At 48.2% G+C, this 6,410-nt stretch overlaps 1 long non-coding RNA gene across 1 annotated transcript; it reads left to right on the top strand.

The window, feature by feature from the left end:
* Positions 1–2,984: 2,984 nt before the first annotated feature.
* Positions 2,985–4,677, top strand: LOC140685881 (uncharacterized). Its single transcript, XR_012059327.1, has 2 exons — positions 2,985–3,627; positions 3,804–4,677. It is a non-coding gene; the product is annotated as an uncharacterized lncRNA (long non-coding RNA).
* The last annotated feature ends 1,733 nt before the right edge of the window (positions 4,678–6,410 follow it).

Genomic DNA, 6,410 nt, shown 5'->3' with positions numbered 1-6,410 from the left:
GCTGGTGTGCTTATAAGAAGAGAAAATTTAGACAGAGACACAGGGAGAGTGCTGTGTAAAGATGGAGCAGAGACTGGTGTGATACTTCCACCAGCCAAGGATCCTGGGGGAGAGACACGGACAGACTGATCCTCAGAACACCCGCATGGAACCAACCCTGTTGATACCTTGACTTTGGACATCTAAACTCCTGAACTGTGAGAGAATAAATTTCTGTTGTTTCAAGCCACTCAGTTTGTGGTCATGTGTTACGGCTGCCCTAGGAACTATTACAGTTTCTTATACCTCTCTCCGTGCCAGGAATGCCTCTCTTGCCTGGCCTAAAACAGTGGACTTCTTCCAGAACTCATTCTCAGAATCTTTCTCTCTGGGATTGCCTCAGATCTGGCTAAGAGTCTACTGCATGAGTCCACCTGGAAGCCACCCCAGGAGGTGATAGAGGAAAAGGGTAAGTAAGTGGCTTATTCTTGTGGCCACCAGAGAAGGCTTTGCTGACGCAGAGTGTGGTAGAGAACAGAAATTGGAGATGCAGGATGAAGAGTTAATTTGAATGGGAGTGTAGAGGAGAGGAGAGCGGTGCATGTAAAAGCACACACTGTGATAAGGCACAGTGTTTATTACCTAGTTAGTGCTCAATTAATGTCAGTAAAAAGACACTAAAAAATGCAAGATGTCTCGAAAACAGTGGGAACCAGGTAGGCACTCCTGTACATTTGCTGGATACAAAGCAAGTTAGCATTGTTAACTAAATTTGAGTAAGTTGTCAAAAGTGTCCATCTGGTATAATGGGGAACACTCAGCTTCAGGCCTTCAAAAGTTGTGGATTCTGGCTTTGACTCTGCTGCTTCCTAGTTTTTGTGACCTTGAGCAAGTCATTTCATCTCTCTGAGCCTCAATTCCCTCAACTGTAGAATGGAAATAATGAATGTCTCTTACTTTACAGAGTTGTAAAGATGAAGTGGCAAAAGAATTCGAAAGTGCCTTGTAAACTGCAAAGCATAATTTGAATATAAAGCATTATTATTAACATTATTAATAACTGGCCAATCTCTTTACTGTCCTGGGAATGCCCCCATTGAGTCTCTGAGTCTTTGCTTACGGTCTCTTTATCCACGTGGAAGTCCATTTGTGTTAGGCAGGATTAGATTCCAATACAAGTAATAGAATCCCAGGACAACAGTAATGTATTTATTTCATGTAATAGTCTGGAGGCACCTCAGGGATGGTATGGGTGATTTAGACACTCTCCATCTTGTTGTTCTGCTGTGCCTGAGTTGCCATTCCCAATGTCACCTTATGGCCCAAGGTAGCTGCTGGAGCTCCAGCCATTACATCCATGTTTTAGCAAGCAGGAAGAAAAGACAGAGGGAAGGCTTTCTATCTTTAAGGACACTCTCTGGGAGTTGTACATGCTACCTTTTTATATATTCCATTGGCCAGAACTTAATCACAAGGACATATCTACCTTCTGAAGAAACTGGCAAATATGGCTTTCATTCTGGGTGGCTGTGTGTCCAGGTAAAAATCAAGGTTCTATTATTGCTGAAGAAGGAGAGAAGACTATCTAGGGGAGAACTAGTATCTCTGCCATTCCTTTTGTTTCATCTCTATAGATCCATATTTCATTTTTCAAGATTGAGTCAAGTTCATGTTCAAAACAAGGAGTTTTTGTTAGAGAGACACATAGCTATACCATACGATATTTTATGCCAGGCAGTGAGTTAAATGCTTTACATGGTTAGCTCACTTAACCTGCACCACAGCCCTGTGGGCTCGGCACTATCATTGCCTCAGTTTTGCAGATGAGGAAGTGTGGCTCAAGCTGTGAAATGTCACAGTCTAGGTTTCCTCGGAAACAAACTCTGAGATGGAGATTAGCAATTAGTGGGCAGGATGTGTATCAGAGAGTGCTTTAGGGGCTGCATGCCTGTAGCAGGGAGGGGATGGAAGCAAGATGGGGCAGAAGGAAAAGCTGAACTGTGATGTGGTTCCATTAAAGGTCTGAGCGGAGTCCCCCGGGAATGAGGAGCGGGGATAGCCCTGCGGAGTTGTTCCAAGTTGGCGCAAGGACGGGCCTTTAGACCCCTATGCTGGTCACTCACTGGACACAGGCTGCCGCAGGAAGGGGGCCTGACCTTGGGCCAATCACTCTTCAGCAAAGGCAATCCCCAAGGACACTGGCAGCTGAGGGCTTTCTGCTGGCAGCACACGCCATGGCTACAAGTCCTTCCTTCCTGAAGCAGGGTCCTGGAGGGATCAGAGGACTCCACATAAAGTCTCGTGACTACGTTTGCACCAAGTAGCAAGTGACAGAGATGGGACTAGTACCAGGATATCTGACTCCAGCAGTTAGGCTTTTCCTTTGTGCCGAGGCTTGGCTTGCTCAAAGTCATAGCTAGCAAGTAACGCCCACGGTCCAAGCATCGTCATCTGCATTCTAAATCAGTTTGCTATATTGCCTCCTTAGGGTCTCCAATGGTGATTCCTCCTGGGAACTTTACCTCTGTGTTTCCTATGTACTGTGTTCTTTTTTCTCTCTGCACAAACTCTGGCATTTATATGATTTTGGCTGAACTATTTCGAGTCACTCAATCTGACCAGTGTTTGTTAATGAAGGCCTCCTAGGGGCTCAGCCCTCTGCCAGGTGGAGTTGAATTCTGAAGACAGACTCCTGCCCCCACAGAGCTGCAGGCTGCTTGGAGAGTGACGCTGCCGCCCTTGGAGGTGGTGGCGATTGAGGCAGGACAGAGTGGCACTGAGGGCTGCCCTGTGAGCCCTGCCTGTCAGTGCTGTGGGTTCAGAGGAAGGAAGGGGCTGCCGGGCTGGACTGAAAGACTGGTGCTCATGCCTCCTCTACTCTACCCGCCCATCGCAGGCCCTGGGAGGCAGGGGCCCAATTTTCGCCTCTTTTGGAATCCATCCAGTACTGGCAAATGGCAAAGGATTTTAGAATCAGAGAACTAAAGGAAGATAGTTACCTTTCTCATCTCAGAGATGATAAAGCAGAGGCCCGGAAGGCAGCCTGACTCACCCTGGGTGACACGGCCAGGTGGCGGTAGCACGGCTGGATTGAGAACCTGGGTTTCCCAACTGCCGGCCTCATCACCACCCTGAGCTGCCTCTGCTAAGTGAGGGCAGAAGGACCCGATGCTGCCTTCTGCCATTCTCAGCCACACACTCAAGACCATCCCTGTCACAACGAAGAGAGAAACAAAACATCAGGTTGGGAATAGCAGGCCTGTGGAAGCACCTCTCAGGACCCTAGATGTAGTAGGTTTCCATTAGCCCAGCTGCCTCCTGGGTAGTCCAAGGCAGTTGTCCCAAGAAAGGAGGATGCGGAGAAGAGAGTGCAAAAGTCCTTTCTATTCTGGGCTTAGCACATGGGACTGCAGACAATGCCGAGTTGAAGGAGAAGATTTAGGAGTGATTCTATAGGAAGCCAGAGTGTAAGAGCTTTAGAGCAACAGTTCAACATGCAGAAAGCTTTTGCCCACCGCCCAGGAGAGGCTCCCTAATACACTGCAACCTGCATCGTCCCCCTGAAACATCTTAGCTCCACGAAGCAATAAAACAGTCTGGCCTAAGTTACTGAACTTCTTTGAAGTCCTGAAGAGGCCCATAAATAAGGTGGGTACTTTGGAAGGGGGCGTTCGTTCTTTAGGAGAGATCCCTACACAACTCTTTCAGAGTCACATTGATTTGTAGCTACCTCTAAGTCAATTTCCTGAGGTTCATAAATCTTGATTCAAGCAAAACTAAAATGTCATCAATATTTATTCGATGCGTCTCTTCCCATTCCGTAGGAAAGGAAGAAAAATAAAATGTCAGCATTCTCACCCGCCACCCTGGAGCAGACACGGGACACGGCTGTCCCGTCTCCTCGAAGAATGTTTCATCGTGAACCATAAACCTCGGGTAACAAATGTACCATTTCATGGTCAGCAAGAGTGGTAACTGTCACTGGAGAAATAAAACTGAGTTATTGTTTCCAGTTTCAAAAGAACAGCAACAAGTATAAAAAAAAAAAACTGTATGTGATCCCTGTCCTCTTCCCCTCAGACACCTGCACCCATCTAATGTTTCACTGAATCCTGCCACATAAATGCATAGCTTCACTCACTAATCCATATGGCTCCAGAGACCACTGTTACATGAGAACTTAAACTGATGGGGCCAGGCAGCCCAGGGCAGCTTAATCTTTTTTAATTCAAATCGACTGAGTCCCATGTGGCCGGGAGATGATACCCTATATGCTGCAATCAGACTGACCTAGACTTCTCGTGCTCTAAATGATTAATGAAACTGCCTCAAGTTTGTTTCTATGGTGATTGGAAATCCGACCCGGATGGAGGAATCTGCCATTCATGGGAACGGAACCGAAAGGGGGGCGCTGGGGACCCTGGCCGCTGGTCGGTAGGCAAGGATGCACAAATGCTTTGAGTTCCTCTCCCAAACCTGCCGCTGGGCTCGGAAAGCAGTGACAGCATAGGAAAGAAAAGGACCCTTTTTAGGGAAATTTTAATGCAACTCAACTGCAGAATTATTCTCCCTGCAAAGAGTCTAAAAACTCTTACGTGTTCCTAAAGCAAATGACCCAAGAGTTGAGGGAAGACAGCACTGAACTCACTTTTGATTTCCTGAAGTAAGTACATAAATAAAGAAATGAAAATAAAACCATGAAATCTTTTGATTCTTTCCTTAGAATGAATGGTTTTGCCCATTATGAACATTACAAAGCCAGCTGAGTACCTCACATTACCTGTTTACTTTCTGGTCACGTGTGGTTTTGTTTTTCTTCCTCATTTGAAATAGGTCCCTTTGGGCTTCACACAGCAACACTTCACTGTCCGAACTGACAGAGGCAGGCGGCATGGGACTTAGGGGGCATTCGATGCTGCTGATAGAGGAGCAAGGGGTATAGTAGTTAGTGCCAATGGTCACCTGCTGCCATCTGCCTGGCAGGACAGCTGGGTCCTGCTTCTGGATGGAGTCCATCCTAGCCTTCCCATCAGAGTCCCCAAATCCTGTCCGGGTGCCCCAGCTCCATGAAATCCTGAACCTTTAGAGAGGAAACACCAAAGGACAGATTTTGTTATTTTAAAATCCAAGGCTTAATCCCAGGTGGCTATTGACCAAGGGACAATGACTATAAAAGTCGGTAGGAGCATCATTCCCCTTCTTCATTCTCCCCCAAATGACCACCTACCTTTCTTCACAAGTCCCCGCCCACCTCCTTGAACACAGTCCCCCACCTGTAAACCTTTGATGCCCTATGTTCCCTAGAGAAGAAATTCCAAACTTTAATAAGACCCACAGGGTCCCATTCCAGCTGGATCTCCCACCCTTCTCCATGAACTGTTTCCTGAATGTCCTCCGTGATTCTCCTATTCTCTGTCTTTGCTTTGCTGTTCCCTCCACCTGGGATGTCTGGGTCTGTTCCTGAAACCCTGCTCAAATGCCATCTCAGCACAAGGGCATCCCAGTTCTTCAGCCACAGGTCCTCCCTTCTCCTTCTTTCCAAATATGCCTTTTACATTAGGATGTCCCAGGCTCTAACTTGCGTGATGGGACTTCTTGGTCCCAGTCACAGGGCTCGGCACATCGTGTGTGCTCTATCCGTGTTTGTTCAGTTGAATTTCTCCTTCCAACCCTACTCCTCGGTCTCTGGCTCCACCGACTAGCTAGGAAGTTCATCTGGCCACCATATCTGTTGTCCCCCTGACAGTCCCTATTTGCTGTCCCCAGGTGAGCAAAGGCTTCAGGACTTTGTGGCCCAGCAAACAGCAAGGAATGCTTCTGGGAAAGCAATCTGTAACTACTCTAGATCGGCTCTAAGCTGTGCTTCTGACCAACCAGGGCTCAGCTGGCCCAAGTTTCTGCAGCCGTTTCTCCAAATTGAAACCTTCCCTGTTGCAGGCCTGTGCTGGGCGCACCTGGCTGAGTGCTGCTTAGGACGTCTGTCTAGCCCAGCCCCCACCCTGGCCCCTTTATGGGGACTCGGCCATGCAGGGGTGCTCCTGTCAGCCAGCAGCCTCTCCCTGCCCTTGGCATGGGAAGAGGAACCTGAGTAGCAATGGGTCTCAGCCAGCCTCTTGCCCATCCAATTAGACGTGTCCAGAAACTACCTGCCGGTGAGCAATGCCTTGGCCTTACCTGACTCCCCCGTGGAGGGGGATATCATGTGTGCCTGCTGTGCTCTCTGAAGACACAGGTGGCAAAACTTGGGCGTGAGGCTCTGGTGATGAGGGAGTGGTATCCGGACGCCCAGAAACAGATACTGGGGTGAGCAGAGACAGGTGACTGTGTTGGTGATAAGCCTGAATGTGTTCTGTCCCCTCAGTCTCCATTTCACCAAATTACAGACCCCACTCCCAATCTCTCCACTGGAACATCCCACGCCCTAGCACCGA

Source organism: Vicugna pacos, chromosome 15 (genome assembly GCF_048564905.1).
Source record: "Vicugna pacos chromosome 15, VicPac4, whole genome shotgun sequence".
Lineage (NCBI taxonomy): Eukaryota > Metazoa > Chordata > Mammalia > Artiodactyla > Camelidae > Vicugna > Vicugna pacos.
Note: the sequence above shows the minus strand (reverse complement) of the source record. Positions and strands in the feature narration are given on the sequence as shown.